A 19,725-nucleotide genomic window follows, 5' to 3' on the forward strand; every position below is an offset into this window, starting at 1 on the left:
GTGCATGGGCACCGCCTATGCATTGTTGATTGCATATGCAACTGTTATATCCAAAAGAAGTGTTTCCTTTATTAAATCGCATTTGTACACGTGCTTGCACAATTAAAAATGCCTTAAGTGGATATACAACCACCGATCATGAAATAAAAGTAAAATTCTCCAATGACAAAGTGCTCATAGGTAATAATTAGAGAGTTCAATGAGCTTAAAGGTGATTCAAATATAAGTTAAAAATTTACATATACAATATATGAATCAATTCATGCAGTAACGTTAGTCCAACACATTTTCTGGCTGTGGCTCTTCAGGTTGTTCTTCAGGTGGTTGTTGCTCTTCAGGTTCCGCTTTAACCTCTACAAGGTGCCGTGGGTTGATGGTGCACGAGTTGGTGCAGTTGTGCACCTTATAAATACCAATCAGGCGATCGGACAGTTCGAACATGTTGTTCCTCAATGATATGATGATGAACTGCGCATTTCTTGTTGCTCCTGAAAATGCAAGCAGACAAAAAACGGTGAAACGTCTGGGGCAAGCCATGCAGCATTTCACTACACGAGATTCCAAGGAGGTTGCTTATGGTATACATAATTCAACTCGTTCCTACCATGCTCTGATTTGGTTTGTAGGTCGCAAAGGCTTCTCTACATTTGAACCAGAGAAAGCTTGCACGAGCCATATGTTCAGCTGCTTCCAGAGTAATTAAAGGAGCCACGTGATCTAAATTCTGTCGGATCTCAGTCACACTCGCAGCTCGAAGCTGTGAACACTTTACAGCGCTCCAAACTGAAGTGCAGCACTCTAATGAACCAGGCGAATGTATCCCAAGCGCTCAATTTTGAAGAGCCAAATGTAAATCACAAAGAGGTTTTAAGATAAGGTTGCTGGAGTGGCAGTCCCTGTAGCTTCTTACCAGCAGAGGTAAAGCTCACCTCTACATAACCTCTGTAAAAGAGCTGCAGCAGCAGTAGTCCGTTCACAGTTGAAGTTGGGTTTTGTAAATGATGGGATATATAATTGAAAAGGTTCTTGTTTCTGGCTAAATATTACCTTCGGCAAATTTCTGATATCATCTCCATAAAATTCCCTGTGATTCAAGTTTTAATCTAAGACAAGCGACACAAAGATGCACGTTGAGCCAAATCCACAATACAAATCTTGAACCTGCACGATGTAGGATGAAAGCGCTTCCTATATTCCACAATACATTAACAGTTCTTTGCCTACGGTAAGACGGCAGTGGACTGGCTTCACCTTTGGCACATTATCTTCGCTCCAGTAATTTTATTTGAAAACCTCTTACCTCACCACGATAGCATTTAAGAGACCAGTCAAATAATCATTACTTGAACTTGGCTTGTTTTTCATTACTAATAAATTATCTGCCTACAGCACATGTATAGTGTCAAACAATGTTTAATTTTTTAATTTGGCTCCTTGTATAAAAGGTACATATGTGCGCAGAAGTCTGAAGACCACAGAAGCCACGAAAAAATTTCTCATTCGAAGTCTTAAGAATGCAGACCAAAATCAATTGTACAGTGTACTTGTTCGACCAATGTAATACATTCAGACAATTCCATGCTGCACTGCTGTGCTAGAAGAAATTAATTTTTTTTGCCAATACCATGATCTAGACTTTTGCACCTAACTTCACTTTTCAATGGGTGCTTCAGCTTCAGTAGTTTGGAATGCAGGACCATTGTAGCGAGTTTTCAAGATCACACTTTTGCCAATTGCCTCAGGGAAGTTGGCAGATCTACTCGTCCAGTAAACTTGAAGCTGAACTTCAAGCGCCATTTAGAAAGTGTGCTTTGTTGCACGACACCAAGAGTTTCTCAAGTTTAGTCTCATGATAAAGCAGTCAAAAAGGTGTCTTAAAATATGACAGCGTACACGTGTGGCATGAATTCACTGAAACTATGACATGCAATGGCGACGATAGCCAAAGGAGACATTTTTTTTCATTCCGCAAGTAGATTCTATCAGTGAGACCATGCACGAAGGAGCCCTCGTGCTTGCACATAAGTTCTACATGTCATTTATTTATTCACTGTTAACTGATTATATTAGACTAATGCTTATCACACCTACACTCTTTGCAAATGCAGAGCTACACAATGACAAAGGCACATGTCTACAGCGTTTCACTATAAGTATGCCCTTAATCTGGCCAACCCAGCCTACATACCACAAGACCGATAAAAAGAATTCTAGTTAGATGAGCTTGCAAGAGGCAGTGCGAGACATACCTTGATATAGTACCCGACGATTGACACATTCCTGATGTCCAGCGCAGCGTCAATCTCGTCCATCACATAGAAGGGTGCTGGCTTGTAGTAATGCAGAGCAAATACAAGTGCCAGAGAGCTCAGTGTTTTCTCACCTCCCGACAAGTTGGATATGTTCTTCCAAGACTTCTTTGGGGGCCGCACACTGTTGGAGATGATTTTGTTATAGCAGTGTAGTGAAAGTGAACACTAAACCCCCCCCCCCTTTTTAACTGCAACTGCAGTTACAAGAATATTACACACTTTCTGGTCCAATGACTCCTGTGGAAAATGCAATGCTGCATGAGGACACTAAGCAAAGCGAAAGTGAAAACTAATGTGAAAAATTGTAGTTAAAACACTTGTAGCAGTTGGTACACAGTAGAATCCCGCTGATACGTTTTTGATGGGACCGTAAAAAAAACAAAACAACAAAATGTAAGAGTCAGGAAACTGGAAAAATTGAGAAATGAGAGTAGTGTTGAGCTGCACACAATTTCATTTGAATTCTTACGTTTCGAAAAAAAGTTGCAGTTTCGCACGAGAGCTGAAGCATCGATTGCGATAGCTAATTAGTAGACAGAATATGTATTTAAAGTAAGAATAGTAGTTTTATCGCCCCTATAAACTTAGAAACATTCGCTTATTAACTATATTAACAAGCATGTTGTCAGCACGCACAGGCAAACATGAACACATCACACTTGATGAGCGCGGACACTCGATATCAAAACGCTGGTGTGAGGAAGCGCCGCAGCAGCGAGGGAAGTGACCTTCGTGCTGTCTATCGCTTCAATGCAAACTGAGTGCCGAGAACCACGGCACGCAAAGAGCTACGAACTGCCGACGCACCTACACAGCCTAGATTCTGCCCTCAACGCAGATCACGTTCAAGATACGGCCCGCGCCAGTCGTGTGCGGCGGCGCAGTACGCAGTTGATGCCAAAGTACAATGCCGTGCAGGCGCACACTTTTTCCACATCGCAGATCGCTTTCAAGATACGGTACCGGAGTAACCCCTCTCCCCTTTCTTCCCCCCGTGCCCCGCGGGCGACAGAAGAAGCACGCTTCCGCCCCGCCTTCCTGCTTCGTGCGTGCGGGATTGAACTGCAATCGTTGACTGACCCTCACACGCCTTTCATTCGCACATAAAGCATAGGGCGTGCGGCGACGGCGTTATCGCCCTTGGACTTTATACGGTACAGCTATGGCCCCAAAAATTTTAGGGCCCCAACGCGTCATAGACACCATCTTGAGATAGCAAATAGGGATCTCTAAGGCCATGCTTTTGCTAGTGGAAACTGAAAATACTCATAGATGTTGCCCCGGCACTTTGGGCAGCCAATCCCATCGTCAATACCAAGCCAAGCGACATGAAAAGTCAACATGGCCGCTTGGGCTGGCGCTGAGCGGCAGTTCGCAACACATTATGCGGGAATGGTCCCACAGTTGCGACGCAACAGCCGGTTCCCAATGCATTGGGCCTCATGGGGGCTATGGCGGGACTGGCCGAAAACAATGTAAGAGCCGAGAAAACGTAGCACCGGAACGAAACAGCGGCGTTTTCTGTATTGTATACTTGTTGCTATGGATCACTGGAAACTACCTAGTTCTAACCGGAATTTCACAAATGTCCATTTCCAAGCTAGCTGAACGATCACAGTGCCAGATGTCCGCTTGTAATTTTAGTAAGAAACTCTACGACCCAAACCACTTGAAATCTCATCATACATGCATAACACTGCACCAGCTATTGCCATAACTGCTTTGCAAACTGTGTGAAATTGCAATGTTTCAAAAAGCAGTCGCCGAAACTATAGGCAAACAGAAGCTCTTTTGTGAAGACCACTCAGAGAAACAACACAACAGAGACCCACCTGAACTATGCCTTCGGTGAACGGGTCGAGCGAGTCAACCACTCGAGCTCTGCATCACCTCCAGAGTGAGCATCTGGTACGTCTCCTTCAGCTTGCTGTTGATGATGCCAAATCCCTTCATGAACTCGTTCAGACGCGCCTTGCGCAGGTTGTCGCGATGACGTTGCTGCTCAGCCCGTTTCTTCGTTACCGCTTCCAGCTCAGTGACCCTCTGTTTGTAAGCCTCTTGCTGTAAAAAATTGCGCAGTAGGTGTACCATGTACTAGCTTTGCCTCTGAGCCAATGAAAACTCACAACAGCATACCGCCAACCTGTGAAGCTTAAAGTTAGTGAAAATCTCAAGGACATAACATCTAGCGGTCAGAGGCATTAAAAATTTGAACTCATCTATGAGACTATCTAAGTATGCCAGTGCCATCATGGATGAGCGTGTACTGCAGCCGGGCTCCTCTCTGGACAATGCATTGTTCTTTAACCACACTGACTTGGCTGTTTCTCACTTCAGGCCCAATGGTAAGCCCAAAGCAAGTACCCTTTGGTATATGGCGCTGCCACGAAAGGATGAAAAGATGTCACAGCTACCACCATATTTTCTGTATGCATTTTTTTGCATCCATTTGGTTAAAAAAAGGGTCTATTTACATCATTACATGCGCTCTTTCACTTTCACTGATTTACTATACGTACCACCTATAAGACTAACTATGGATTAGTGCTTTCATTTTCTTACGTTGCAACAACAAATTTGGAATGCTACACCACACCATTTTACTTGCAAAGCAGCTCATCCACTTTCACGTATTTCGTTTACAAAACAATTCCCATGGTTCAACGCGGTTAATTAAACCAAATTTGTCGAGCGATAGCACGGTTTTACTTGCTTTGGGAAAGGACACAGATGCTGCTCGGTGCGGCAGCAGCAACAAGTGAACTGACCTTCATGCTGCTCTCGCTTCAATGCGAACTAAGCGTCGAAAGCACAGCGATTACGAAACTACAGTCAAACCTCGTTAATACGTAGTTGGCCGGGAATGACGTTTGGGTACGCACTAAGCGATGTACGAATTAACCGTCAGTGCCGGTTTAGCGGCTACTTACCAGCCAGAAAAGAACGCCACGATCCCCACAACACACTCTCACGCACACACAGGCACGCTAGCTTTATTCACTGGCAGGCAGCAAAAAGTCGTTATTTTCACTTGCCGCCGTGGTGGCCTCAGCCGCGACGACGGCATCTTCGAAGTCAGCAAGTCCAGCAGCCAGTTTGTCCATTAGGCCTCGCTTCTCTGCGAACGCTCGCATCACCTGCCACAGCACGCGCCGCGTCGGATAGTGAAGGGCCGTCGTCCACTTCGACATCGCTGTCCTCCTCACTTTCGCTTGAAGCTGGACGGAGGTGCGACGGCAGCAACAATGTCGCTGTCCTAAAAGTCCGGGGAGGTGGTCACGTCGCCGTCGACATCTCGGAAGGTGCCGAAGTTCACCTCCTCATCTGCTGCACCTTGCCGCTCGAGCACTTCAACCAAAAGGTTCTCGCAGTCCCTCGGCGTCTTCACCGTCCGCGTCGTCGTCGCCTTCAAGTATTTTGAATTGCGCTCGCGTGAAACAATTCTGTATTGTTGCTGGCTGGACCTCCCTCCATGAGTGCGCGAGTAGGTGTACAGCGCCCAGTAGGTCTATGGTGTACGTTTTGCCGCTATCCATAACGAGCAACATCCTCCGTAGCAGATTTTGCGGTACGTCTGCTTCACTGAGCGGATGATGCCCTGATCGAGGGGCTGGGCGAGCGCTGTCGTGTTCGGGGCAAAAAGAGCAGCTTAATTGCCGTCAGGTTGTCCAAATCGACATGCGCCGACGCATTGTCGAGAACGATCAGGACATTCATTTTCTTGGCAGCAAAACGGCGGTCCAGCTGGCGCACATACTCCTCGAACAGCTGAGCAGTCATCACGCCTTTTGTTGTGCTTGTAAATGACATCGGATGGCAAACGGGCGCCTTTGAAGCAACGCGGTTTTCCGTACCTGCCGATCACCATCAGTGGCAGCTTCTCACTACCGGTCATGTTGACCGCCGAAAGCGACCGATACCCGATTTTGGCATGTTTCCCGCCGGTGCACTTTTCATTCTTAAATGCCAATGTCCTGTCCGGAAGCAGGCAGTAGAAAAGTGCCGACTCATCAAAATTGAAAATGTCGGCGGCATCGTAGGCTGCCAAGGCTTCCTGCAATTCGTTGTGCTGCCACTCATCAGCGCCTTCTTTGTCCGCTGCAGCAGCCTCACCGCAAACAGCTTTCCCCACTATGCTGTAGCGAGCTTTAAATCTCGACAACCAGCCATTGCTGCAGGCAAAACCGGTGCAATTCAGCTGAGCTGCGAAAGTTAGCGCTTTCTCAGCCAGAAGGGGTCCACTGACTGGCAGGTTCATGCTACGCGCCTTCTTCAACCAAAGCAGCAGGGCCTTTTCTACTTCGGGAAAAGCAGAGTCTCTGATGCGGCACCTCTTCAGATTGCTGCCTGAGCCGCCCCACAACTTTTCGCGAGCGTTCCATATTCCGCACACAGTCGTCAGAGGCAAGTTCTTCTCACGGGCTACCGCAGATTTCTTCGCTCCATTTTCAATGGTGCGAATGATTTCCAGTTTTTCCTTTACACTCAAAACGTGATACGGCATAACAGCCTTCACGTGCAAATTAAATCGCACAATACGCGCACCAAACAATGCAAAAAAAAGGACACACCGCGCAAAAGAACGTTGTAAAAGCACACAACACTACGCAAAAGCACACCACCACTGCCGTTAGCACTGGTGGACACGGGAGAATGAAAGAAAAGAATAAAGAAACGTGGCGTTTGAGCCGTTACGATGCTTGGATTGGATTCCAAAGTGACAGCGAATTCCCCTACCCTCAGCTCCTGCGGGCTACCAGAAGCTAATCTCGAAGGCCACGCTTTTGCGCCCTTTGATCGGCAACAACCGTACGAACAAAAATACGTCGACGTGGCCATGTTGTGACGTCACTACGCTGACAATTGTAGTTTACCAATCTCGAAGGCCATGCTTTTGCGTGCTTCGATCGGCAACTCCTGTCGTCGCCACTGAAATTTTGGCGATTTTCTGCCCGTGAACATATAAAACAAAGAAAATGGTACGTACTAACCGTATGTAATGCAACAAGCGACTACGGCTTAAGCGGTCAGCCAATACATGGGGTACAATGGGGACCGGGTGGGGGAATCTTCGCGACTACGTTTAAACCGGACTTACACATTAGCGGGTACGTATTAACGAGGTTTGACTGTACCAGCACTCAGTGCCAGGGCGTAGCCAGAAATTTTTTTCGGGGGGGGTTCATCGGCCCGACCGGGGGGGGGGGGGCAAGCGTCCGCTTTCCTCTACGTGACGTGATCGATAATAAATATCGGTAGTTTAAGCATCCTCTATGTATGTATATCAAAGACATGGGACCCCCCCTCCCCCCTCGCGTGTGTGTGTGCTAGAGCACTGCACGGGCTCGGGCTTACCCGAAAGCCCGGGCCCGTGGGCCGGGCCGGGCCGAACTGTTTTTTCACGGGCTCGGGCTGGGCTCGGACACGGCGTGTGCTTTTTGACCCGGGCCCGGGCCGGGCTCAGGCTTTCTGGTGGTGTGCATGTAACGTGCAGTGAGTTATTCTCGGGCGACTCAACTCTGAAAAACATTATTTTTCGGTCTCGGGCCGGGTTCGGGCCAGTTTAGAGTCGGGCTCGGCCGGGCTCGGGCCTAAGGTAAAGGGGTGGCCGGCCGGGCCGGGCGGGTAACGTAGATTATGTCCGGGCCCGGGCCGGGCCCGGGTCTCGCCATAAAAGTTTTGATCGGGCTCAGGCGGGCCACCCAACGTAATAACGGGCCCGGGCCGGGCCCGGGCTGAAAAAATCGGCCCGTGCAGTGCTCTAGTGTGTGCTTGTCAAGAAATTAAGTAAAAAGTAATGTAAGCTCAGTAAAATACAGTAAGTACGACAGGTACAGTGGGCGTTGCAGCAACCGTCTCTCATCGCGCCACTGAATGGACCAGTCTTCGAAAACGCATCATTGAGACGACCCGCCCGATCGGAGAAGACATCATTAATTGTTAATCTCCGTTAAGCGTGGATGGCGTCGTCCTCGTCGGGGCGAAGTGCGTTTCACAGGTCAAGGACGGCTATACATGTGAAAATGCACGTGTTACCAGGCTATACCTACTCCCATAGCAATAGCTGTTCGCTGCGTCTTTGCGCTAGAAAACTTAAATACGCGCAAAAACGAGTAATACTTTTTTACGAAGCTTTCGTCGCCTTGCATTCCTGTGGCAAGTGCATGGGCTGCTGTGTCTTCCGCTGTGTGCGAGCGTGCAGCCGTCATTTGCCTTTACGTCATGGCATGTGTACGCATTTTAAGTAGTGCGTGCGAGTCATTTCTGCTTCACTTAGGCCGGTGCAAACAGGAAGCGGCCTTGTACCTCACAGAATCTCGACTGATTGGTGTACTAGTGATGCAGGAATGAACTCCGGTCTTGTTCAGTGCATAGTGCAGATAATCAATTTCTCAGCACGCGTGAACTCCGACGAGAACTGTCAGCGCCTGCAACAAGAGTTTACTTACGCTGTACTGCGCACATGTAATCCATGCTTGTCGGCTGTCTGTTTCGTGCATTCTGTTGCGAGTCGGTGGAATTTCACTGCTGGCATCAACCCTTTGGTGGGCACATTGCTGGTTTGGGATTCCACAACACAACAGCAACTACCAGCCTTTCGCAATTGCTGGTTGGGGATTCAGCAACACAACAGTAACTACCAGCCTTCCGTAGGGGCGCAATCGCAAACGAGAGACGTTCTGCACTGCAGACTATGGCTACGTTCACAGTTGGGAAGCGGCAAGCGGGTGGAGAGGCCAAAGCGGCCGGAAAGGCCAAAGCGGCCGCAAAATCTTTTCCGCGCATGTCCAAGTTCACATTTGTTTTGCTACCACCGCGGCCGCCGCTGCCGCTTTCGTCCACATCCATCTAGTCTGCGTACGTTTGTCGGCGTGGTGGCGCTCATTATCATATTATTTCGAGCGGTATGTTCATTCACTGACCCACCCGTCATCAAAAGTGATCATCTTGCGCAATTTCGCGTGTCACCTGCGACCTTCGGTAAATACCTCGTTGGCGTTCTGTAATTCTCTTCACACGGGTGCGGTAGCGCTGTGTCACAGGTTGCTGCCTAGGCGTGATTACATTTCTTTAATAGCTTTTATTTACAAGTTGTAATAACATTTCATCAATTCGTATTATTTTCGGCGCCTCCAGGACACGAAAGTGGCAACGGGAACACCAAAGCTAAAACCCGGGCTGGCCCTTTGTGTTGAGGCTCGCCAAAGCCTGCGCGTCCTTCGTGAGACCTACGCTCCCAATCTATCGTCGCGACGAGAAAAGCACCCCGCGACTTCTGCAACATACCGTGCACGTGCGAGGAGAATTATGGAGCGCCAACGAGGAATCTGCCTAACTATTGTCTGTCATGGAAGTGGAAGAAGAAATGGCTTTTATACTTCTACCTACTTGTTTTCTAGAAATGGACGATGAATAAACGGAAGACAAGAAAACCTCGGAAACGGCGGTGGTGGGTTCGCCTGGCTTTGCAAAAGCGCGAGAAGTTGGGTCACGCGACTCCGTTGGCTTCGTTGCCGCGCCTCCAGTCGCGCGACGTTGAATACTATCGCGAGTATTGCTGACAGTACGTTTTAGTACTTCTCTTGTTGTAGAGCAAGGGGTGGTTCTTGATCGCGTCGATCAGCATTGCAGCCTACACGTTTGGTGCCATGTTCAATGTTACGACCTGAAGTTTACATGCTAGTGTAGCTTCCGGTCGAGCAGAACGACTTCGTTTCCGCTTCGCCATGGCGAAAAAATCGGTCCGAGACCAATTTGGCTCGCCGCCTGTTTTTCTGCCTGTTTTGCCGCCTAGGCGGGCGGATTTTTGCAAGATTTTGCCGCTTCCGCCAGCTTCGAGACCAAGTTCCTACGCGAACGCGGCCTAACCGGCACCTGAAGGGAAGCGGTGGAAATGTATACCGGAAATTTCGACCACCTGGAGACTTTAACGTGCACCTAAATCTAAGTAAACGGGCCTCGAGCATTTTCGCCTTCATCTAAAATGCGGCTGCCGCATTTGTTTTGTTGCTTCATTTGTTGCGCATTTGTTGTTTCAGAATGCGGCCGCCACATTCGCGCCCAAAACCTCACAGAGTGTCAAGGCCTTGACAAACACCGTGACAGTTTTTTTTCCACATGCAGACATGATTCGCTGTAAATTACCAACCCAAACGGAAGCGCCCAGGAACGAAAGTGTGAAAGTAGCACTGGTTTCTTGAAATATGTCAGCGCGAAGCGACGAGAGCAAAGGGTGGGTTAGTGGGGGGGGGGGGGGTGCAAAAATTTCGGGGGGGGTTTGAACCCCCCCAACCCCCCCCTTGGCTACGCCACTGCTCAGTGCACTTTGTCCACATCGCAGGTCGCTTTCAAGATATGGGTGCCCACGCGGCGTATGCAGCAGCCGCTGGTAGTGACAGGCTAAGTCCCAGTTTGACCTTGGCTGAGCTTGAAAGCCAGATTTACGGAACCAGGCGTTTTTTGGGTTTGTACCTGAAGTACTAGAGCTATCGCACTAATAACTCCTATGATAGCAAAATAAATTTGTTGCACGTGTTTCTTAATTTATTCTGTTATTCGCAAAACTTACTGTAATATCTGTATGTATTATACTTGTCTTGTAGTTCCTTGATAGCCCCGTGTGTTAACGAACCCCTGCCACAACCCTTGAGAAGGTTCTGATGTCCTGCCTTTGTGAAAATATAATGTTACATTATGTAAGAAACAATATTGACTGATTAATACATGCATGTGACGCCCTTCACTGAGAAGCTTGTAAATGACAAATAACTGTTTTAAGTTATCTGGTGCACCATTAGACTGCATTTGTGGAACAAGCAACAGCACCTCATCAGGTGCACATAGAGCGTGGTGTTCACTGAAGGAGGAGTTAAGTGTAAGAACTACAGCACTGCAAATTATTTTCAAGGGTTGCAAACACGGTGAGATTGGAAATTATTTGCCTTGCCCTAAATAGAGGCAACAGATTTGTAAGCTTCCTAAAGGTGAGCCATTCTCATGGAACAATTGTAATATGTAATTCAGAAGTTATCTGTTCCGTGTGCTCACTCGGGAACCTGGCACCTCTGAACAACTACCGTTTTCTTGCAGCATAACTTGAAAACACTTCATTGTAACAGTACCCAATGTTCTCATAAATACTGTTATTCTTATATTAAAGAACAAACATTATTCGACAGTTTCGAATAGTGAACTGTCAAACTGAATGCGAATCAAATAGCCTGAACCATTCGAATCGCATAAGAAATTTCCGATATCCACACACCTCTACCATTAAGATATTGAACAGGCAGTAAGTACACTATGAAAAGCTTTCATGGACTTAGCTTCAAAGTTACGAAAATTTAGCGCAAACACAAGAGACAAAGAAGGAAAAAATGCACAACACGAGAGCCGAGACGCTGCTCGTGTCCTTTTTCCTTTGTCCTTCTTTGTGCCTTGTGTTTGCGCTGAAGTTTCGTAACCATTAATCCAACATTCGAACTAGCTCACTTAACAGTCTTGAGTCAGCTTCAAAGGTTCCACCTACAATAAAATACAAGAGTACTTGAAATAGGCTTGCCTTTCGACAATACTCCTGTATCGCAGCCATGTTGGCTTCATGGCAGACAGGTTCTCCTTGAGCATGGTGGACTTCATCATTAGCGCTTCCTCATTCAGGTCTTCCAAATCCTTGTCTTCCAGCTCAGATAACGTAACTTCTGCTCGCCATCAATTGTATGGCACCTAAGCTTCTTCAACTGTAAACAGAAAGAACACAGGCACACCCTTATTAGGCTATAAGTGGAATTAAACCACGCAAACCAGCAGTAAAACAGCACTTAAGCTTTCACTACCAGCACCAGTGGACCCAATAGCTGAACAGCGAACATACATTTTTTCCAGTAACACACATCATGAATTAACATGAGACAGTGAGAGATACGTGCAGTGTGAAATGCACAGAGCATTATGTTTCAAAGTAACAGCCATAGAGGAAGGAAAAAAAACAGCATGTATTGAGAGGAGTGTGGCAGAAGTCACAGTATCACTTTAGGCTTCACTGTCTTATTTATGGGGCAACGTTTGCAAGGATGCTAACTGGTCTTTCTGATGTGACCTCAGTGGCATGGTGCAAATCCCGGAGGCAGCACACTTGGCTAAGAGATGAGAAAGGGTTCGTGCTGATACACAAGTTGGATGTGCCAGGCATTGCAAAGACAGATGTCAGAGCCTCTCCTTAGTGTTCTTTTTCCATGTGCAAAGTCAACAGTGATACAGGAAAAAATTCATGCAGATCCCACAGACTGCGGGATAAATACAGTAGAACCTTGCTCATACGTTCCCAGTTAATACGATTTCCCGGCTCCTACGTTTGCAATCGCCAAAGATACCAAAACACCATAGAGGAATGTGTTAATACGTTCCCGGAAAATACGATTATTCGGCAGCAACGTTCAGCATCGCGGCAAACTGCGGTCGTATGATACGTTCTGCAGCGAAAAATAATCATTCAGGTGTGCAAAAAGGCCACTCTCGTGTGCTTGTGAAGCGCTAAGTGGCAGACAGCCGCCGCGCGGCTTCTCTACAGTGCTCAATTTACCCCCCCCCCTCTGCGACTTCTCTGCATTGCTCGTTTGCCCGAACTGACGAAGCGCGGCAGCAGCGGCGAGCGAATTGACCTTTGCGCTAACTCGCCCCTCGCTTCAACGCGAACTACTAAGCGGCAAAAACAGGCGGACGCCATGGATGCTGCGCGCGCGGCGCTACGACTTGCCGCGATAGAAGCAGAGGTGGTGGCAGACAATGCGCCTGAAGACGGCGGCGAGAACGAAGGCTTGCACCACCGGCTACCTTCACCGAAGCCCTTGCTGGCCTGGAAGCCTTACGAAGCTTCTTTCGCACGAAAGACAACGAAAATGCGGACAAGGGTCTGCAATGTGTGCAAAAGGAGTTGTTCCCGTCCAAGGGTGTGACGCACCAGCAGAAAATACAGTCGAATCTTGATAATTTGAACTCGAAGGAGCCCGAAAATTTGTTCTAATTAAGAGAAGGACTTACCGTATTTACTCGAATCTAGGCCGACTCCGATTCTAAGCCGACCTCCCAAAAGTTCGAAGTCAGAAAAAAAAAACTTACCTCGAATGTAGGCCGAACGAAAAGCAAGGAAAGCATTCGCAAAATGAAACAGCATTTATTAAATTTGAACATGCCGAGCTCATTCTATGTCACCATCGCTGCTAGCCTCGTCGCTATCTTGCTTACTGCTGACATCTTCAAACAGTGCGCTATATTCAGTACCATCCAGCGCATTAGAGATGCTGCATTTTTGGAAGGAGCGCACGTTGCGGTGCACGCAAAAACCATCTCCCGTGGCCCCCTCCAACGACAGACCGATGCCGAAGTTCCGCCCGGGCTTGAATGTTTGACGATGCCTCTACGGCTAGCACAACTACAGTATTTACTCGATTCTCACGCTTCCTCGATTGTAACGCGCACCCGTTTTCCGTGAGGAAAAAAAAGTCCTTTACCAGTACCGCGCACCTCATGCTTTCAAACAGAAATACAACTTTCTGTCATTTGGAAAAATAGATTTCCTCCCGATGCACTGAAGTTGCGATGAATAACAAAAAGTCGCAGTTTCGCCCGAGAGGCGATGCATCGAATGCGATAGCAAATTAGTAGACCGTTATTAACAAGCACGGTGTCACGCACGCACAAGCAAACATGAACACATCTCGCTTGTGGACTGCGGAAACGAACTGTCAGAACGCTGGAGACGAAGCGCGCCTTCGTGCTAGCATGCCTCTCGCTTCAATGCGGAGAAAACACGGCGCGCGGCGGACTTTACCGTCGCAGATTGCTTTCAAGATAGGGCCAAGGTGATCGCATCGCCGGAGTGGATCGTCGCAGGTTACGTCCTGCTTCGGTCCACTGAAACCGTTCCGCATTGCTTTGCTGGCAAAAATCCTCTCCTTCTGTTTGCGCCAGTCCCGCTCGCAAGTTTCGGATTCTCCGAACGCCCATGATGCGGCCCGATTTCTGTCCGTCTCCGCACAGATGATCACTTTCCTTTTAAATACGGCATCATGATGAACTCGGTACTTCATACTGATAGAGCAGACGCTGAGAACGTGAAGACAGACGGTAGACTATTGCCTAAGCACGTGTACTGCAGCACACGGAGGAAGCTTCCACATGCTACGGTAGCTAGGCTCGACGCGCGTGAGAGGTGGCCATTTTGAAATGCCGACGCAGATTAGGGTCGTGTTGAAAGTGCGCGTTAAATTCGAGTAAATACAGTATTTCGTTTAGAAAGTGGCACTATAGTGGCATCGCCCATTTGGTGCCATTACGATAACGCCACACCGCGTGCCGATGCTCCACCATACCCGATACGACGCAAGTCAAAATGGCGACGTCGCTTGTGTACTTCAGTTGGCTACTGGCGCGGCTAGTAGCGGCTGAGATACTGACTTTCTAGATGGCTCTAACTATGCACCATATTTATCAGTTTCAGTTAAAAACTGGCGCGTTTTTTTAAATCCTCGAATCTAAGCCGACCCTAGAGTTTCGTATGTGATTATTTGAAAAAAACTATCGGCCTAGATTCGAATAAATACGGTATTTTCGACATATTTGTGCACCATAGCGCCACGTACGAACGGTGCGAGTCGTGAAATATGCGGCGTGCAAGCACATAGCGAGCGAGGGCCCCGAAACTGTCTATGCCGGCCAATGTTTGCATCGCGATAGCGCCTCTTCCTTTTCACAACCACAATCTCTCTCTGCATCCCGATAATGGCAGTGAACAAAACTTCAGGAAGCGGGACGCGCCGGCACGACGACGCGCGCGCGCGGTGACCATCGAGGTGAGGGAGGAGGGTGGCAGGGAAGCACATTTGGCCTCGGCAACCCCGTCACTTCAGTGGCTCCCCTTACACTCTTTCTTAACTCCCTCGTAGCTCCCTCACCTTCGACTGCCTTCGTGTGCGCCCGCCGGCCCGGCGCCAGCTTAGACAGCTCCCCTAAGTTTCGTTTTCTGCCGTTGAAGCGAGCGTTGGTGGGCGGTGGGCAGTTTCGTTGGCCCGACTGGGCCTACGCATTGCTTCCCTCTGCACTGCAGCCGCTCCGTTTGGTTGAGACGTTGGCATGTACACGCGTGTTCCGGCACGACGCTGAAACGGCGACCTTACCATTTGAGAGAGGAAATTTTCACCGAGGTATTTTTTTCTTTCTTTGGTATTTCTCCACGCGGCGTTGAGGGGTCTCTCTTAGCTTTTGCTTATGGCGGTGTCAGAGGATTGCCAGTCGGAGGCGCCGCCACGTGATTTGGCGTGCTGCTGAGAGCATTGTCGGTGCGCGGTTATGCTCCAGTTAACCGTCGCAAATGCTTTCGCATTCGAATTACCGAGCATTCTCGCCCATTGGAATACACATAACTTTGATGGGACCACAGCGTCATTCGACTGTAAGTATGTTTTTCAAGAAATAAATGTTTTCTGCCCTTGCACCTCAATATGGGCTTGTCAGCTTCAATTTTTACTGGATTCGGATCGTACTTTTCCCGGATCATACATTTATTTTTCGCGTATTTTTGGAAAACATATGAACGAGGTTCTACTGTACCGTATTTTTGCACGTATAACCCACCCCGAAAATGCGAAACTTTCAGTGGTGAAGTAGAGGTGCGGATTATATGCGAGGTTTTTTCTTTAGTACAGCTTTACGGCAATGTGCATTGTGCCGTGAAGCCCCTACCACAGAGAGTGAATAATCCTCTCTTTATCACGCTAATACTGCTCATTTTGCGCACACAGCCCAATAATATAGCAACCTGTGAAAAAATATTGGGCTGACAAGTCAGATAGAGTTTTCCGCAAGAAAAAAGTGTCATTCAAGAGTGAACAGCTTCAATGCCAAAACTAAAACTCTGCTCCATACCATGATTCTGATGATGGTTGCAAGTGGAATTTTCTTAGAAATGGGGCGGTGGCTTTTGCCACCACACTCTAGTCAACTGTTTAAGTGTTCAAATTATTTTAATGTAAAATGTTTTTAATTTCTACCTTTTGCTCTATATTAAAGGTTGTATTCTGCGGTTATACAAGAATGGTAGATGGCGACGCCGCGCGGGAAGTCGGAGAAGTGCTTTGACAATCTTCGCCCTCATTTTTTGTTGTCATTTTCGTTTGACTGCTCGCTTGGTGGACATACACAGGCGGGACCAATCTATTCAGTCGTTATGAGCACTGTTCGGTGGCACTTGTTTACCCCTGCACAAAAAGCTGAAAATTGTTCCCATCGTCGAGGAAGTTGGAAACCGCGAAGCGGGAAGACGATATGATGTGATGAGTCCTGCATGCGTCAGTGGAGAAAGAAGAAGAAAGCCTCCAAGCTGCGCAACCGTGACCGTAGGTTGTTTCGTTGCCCCAAAACTTGGTTTCACCACGTTTGATGCAGCATTTCCTGCATCAAATGTGCGGCAATAGACGAGGATATATAGATTTTTTCAGTGGGCTGAAATTGAAGGTGCGGATTATATGCCAGGGCAGGTCATACGCGTGAAAATATGGTAACTGTGATGCAACATGACAGTGATACGGAGCGGTCTTTCCTCCTGCCTTGCGCAGTAGATTTTGGCAACAAATGTTTCTTGCAACTATCCTCAGCCATGCCGGTGAACCTTAGAGATGCTGACAGACAAATTTGGCACTGTGCCACCATTATCCATGGCAGCTAAACCTTGTGATGCCACAAGAAAAACTTAGCTAAATATGGCATCCCAATTACACCCCGTTTTTTCCCATTAAACCTTTAGCCATGTAGTTCAGCAAAATACGGCTGCAAATGACTGATGGCATGGCTGCGTGGGCTTATTTTCAGGTGTAAAGCTCTTCATTGTCAGCTAGCAGAGCAGCGAAATAACCCCCCACTGAGCTCATCAGGTGAGCCAATGCGCCAAACCCCTGGGGGTGGGCACCGACAGCTTTGTTTAAAACAAAATGAGGTCTGAAGAGATTAGCAGCTCACCTCTCTCGTCCAGCGTGTCACTTTGGCTTGGCGGTCTTGAAAGGCAGCCTCGCTCTGCTCCAGCTGGTTCGTGAGCTCGATCTGCTTTGAACTCAGTGCATTCTCGGCAAATTTCTGCTGTCGATCCTTGCCTGCACCTCAGCAAGTGTTTGCTTCAGGGTCTTCAGTTCCTCCTGCACGAAGGGCGAGTAATTCATGCTTTGGGCTATTATACCAAGTGAGACTAGTTGGCAGCAGATCATGGTAGAGTGTACAACTATAAATGGCATTCGGGGATGATGCACATGCACACACAGTAGAACCGCTTTGATACCTTTGTTGCTGCTGCGTTTGCCAGCTGTTATGCCACGTTTTCGCGGTCCCGAACTAAAGCTCATTGGCTCCTATGTATTACGTTCCCATTTGATTCATCAACATTCCATAACACTGCTGTGTCTTGCATTGCATTTGAACGAGGCAATCACGTAAATTTAGCAGTGCAGAGGCAAATTCTCTTTCGCATGTTGCTACGAAGACAATAAAGGCATATTTGCTGATAAGTCTGTCAAGCCCTACCTATGGCCCTGCCCCAAAATGCCGGAAGTATGTGATTGTCAGTTCAAAAACCGAGTCTCGGCTAGTGTTTATGCCTGTTTCCGAAAGTCAGCTTTGCTGCAAAACAGTTGTTACACTGTGAAGCACACGCAAAATAATCAAGAGAAGATAGGTGCCACTGTCGCAGCATGTGTCACATAGTATGTGTCCCTTAATTATACACATGCTGTCTCTGGCTACAGTACGAGTGCCGAGACGTTTTAAGTGTACTGGCAGTCATTCAGAGCTGTTTCTGATGTTACTGTGGCGATTCAACGCCTTCCTCACTGTCATGTTTCCCCGCAGTCCCTTGAAATAGGTATCAATGGGGTTCTGCTGTAATTAGCAGAAGCACCAAGTCATAACTGGTGAAAAGACACGTAGGAGACACAGACAAAACGAAGTGCGAACTTGAGTTGGTGCATAATTTCATCTGTATATAACAATACGCTGACTTCACAATATTCAGAGTGTGTGAGCAGTTGCCGTGACGGTGCCATGATGAGAATATTCCTTGCTGCTTTTTGCTGTACTTCGTTCAAGCTAACATACAGAGAAAGCCAAGAAAAACACCACAGTGGATTTCTTCAGTGAATCTTGGGATAGGGTTGCGGAGTGCTCTGTAACACTCAGTACACAACAGCATTTTGCCACCATAGTTTGTTCTTCTCCGAGGAACATTTCACTCTCGCACAAACAACTATGCATGCTTTCGCTCTTAAAGAAAGGCCAAAGTTATTTTGACGTATCCGCACCTGACAACTCCTAGGTAATTAGCGTAATGTTATAAAAATCAGGAAGCGAAAGCAGTTTCAATTCTGCAAAGAGTAGCTTTGTGTATCTGTTATGTAGCATGTTCACAATGAATCGAACGGCTTCTTTTGTGTTATGTGAAGTATGCTTATTTGAAGTCTATTTATATATTGATGAAAGGGTCCTGCGTTTAGTATCGCTAGTAATGTTTATCACTGTTCTCGCTACACGAGGCAGGGATAATTAGCCCCAACAAGAACACCACATCGAGTGTTGATGCAATCCACGATACACCGTGTCGACACTGCACTGGCCAGTTATGACCTCTGAAATGAGGCAGCGTGCGCGACGGGATTTTTGGAGGACACCATCAGTTCAATTTGCCACTACTGGTGAATGAAGGCACTGCTCCACTTTGGCAGCCGCTCTGTTATGCAGCGTGCGATTGCAGACGTGGATTCGCAAGCAAATGCATGCAATTCAACTATTTGACCATCTGCGTCTGTGGCAGTTTCCATATTGCCTTGGTATTCTTTGTGGCGGCAGCGAAATTTCATTATGTTGAAATCGCATAGAAACACACTTCATTATATTGAGGTTCAAAATACATGGTGTTTCTATTGACTAGAAATTAAAAGGTAAATACTTAGTTATGTGAGAATTTCATTATATTGAAGCTCGTTATATCGAGGTATAGCTATTTAACTAAAATCTATATAGTGTAATAATGTACATATAATAATGATGTTGAGTGATCAGAGAATGGCAGTGGTACACGCTTGAATGCTCTATGACTGATCTGAGCCAAAGTTACAGCATGTCAAACTTATGTTTGAACCGATAGTAACACCCAGGACAAATTATTGCTAATGGAAATATTCTGTGATAATATATGCCTATATTATAAGTCTACTGCAATCTCCATTTGTCTACCTTTTTAAAAAAAATATTATTGCAATAGTGAGGAAAACATTTCACAGTAGTATGTTGATGGTGATTAAGGCACAGGCTAAATTTATCAAGAATGATATAGGGATATAATCAAGCAAGAATAAGTGCTCTACATCAATCTTAT

General features: G+C 47.2%; 1 pseudogene; it reads right to left on the reverse strand.

The window, feature by feature from the left end:
- Window positions 1–5,568: 5,568 nt before the first annotated feature.
- Window positions 5,569–19,725, reverse strand: part of LOC119435171 (structural maintenance of chromosomes protein 4-like) — a 74,979-nt pseudogene continuing 60,822 nt past the window's right edge.

This window comes from Dermacentor silvarum, unplaced genomic scaffold, assembly GCF_013339745.2.
Source record: "Dermacentor silvarum isolate Dsil-2018 unplaced genomic scaffold, BIME_Dsil_1.4 Seq496, whole genome shotgun sequence".
NCBI classification, from domain to species: Eukaryota; Metazoa; Arthropoda; class Arachnida; order Ixodida; family Ixodidae; genus Dermacentor; species Dermacentor silvarum.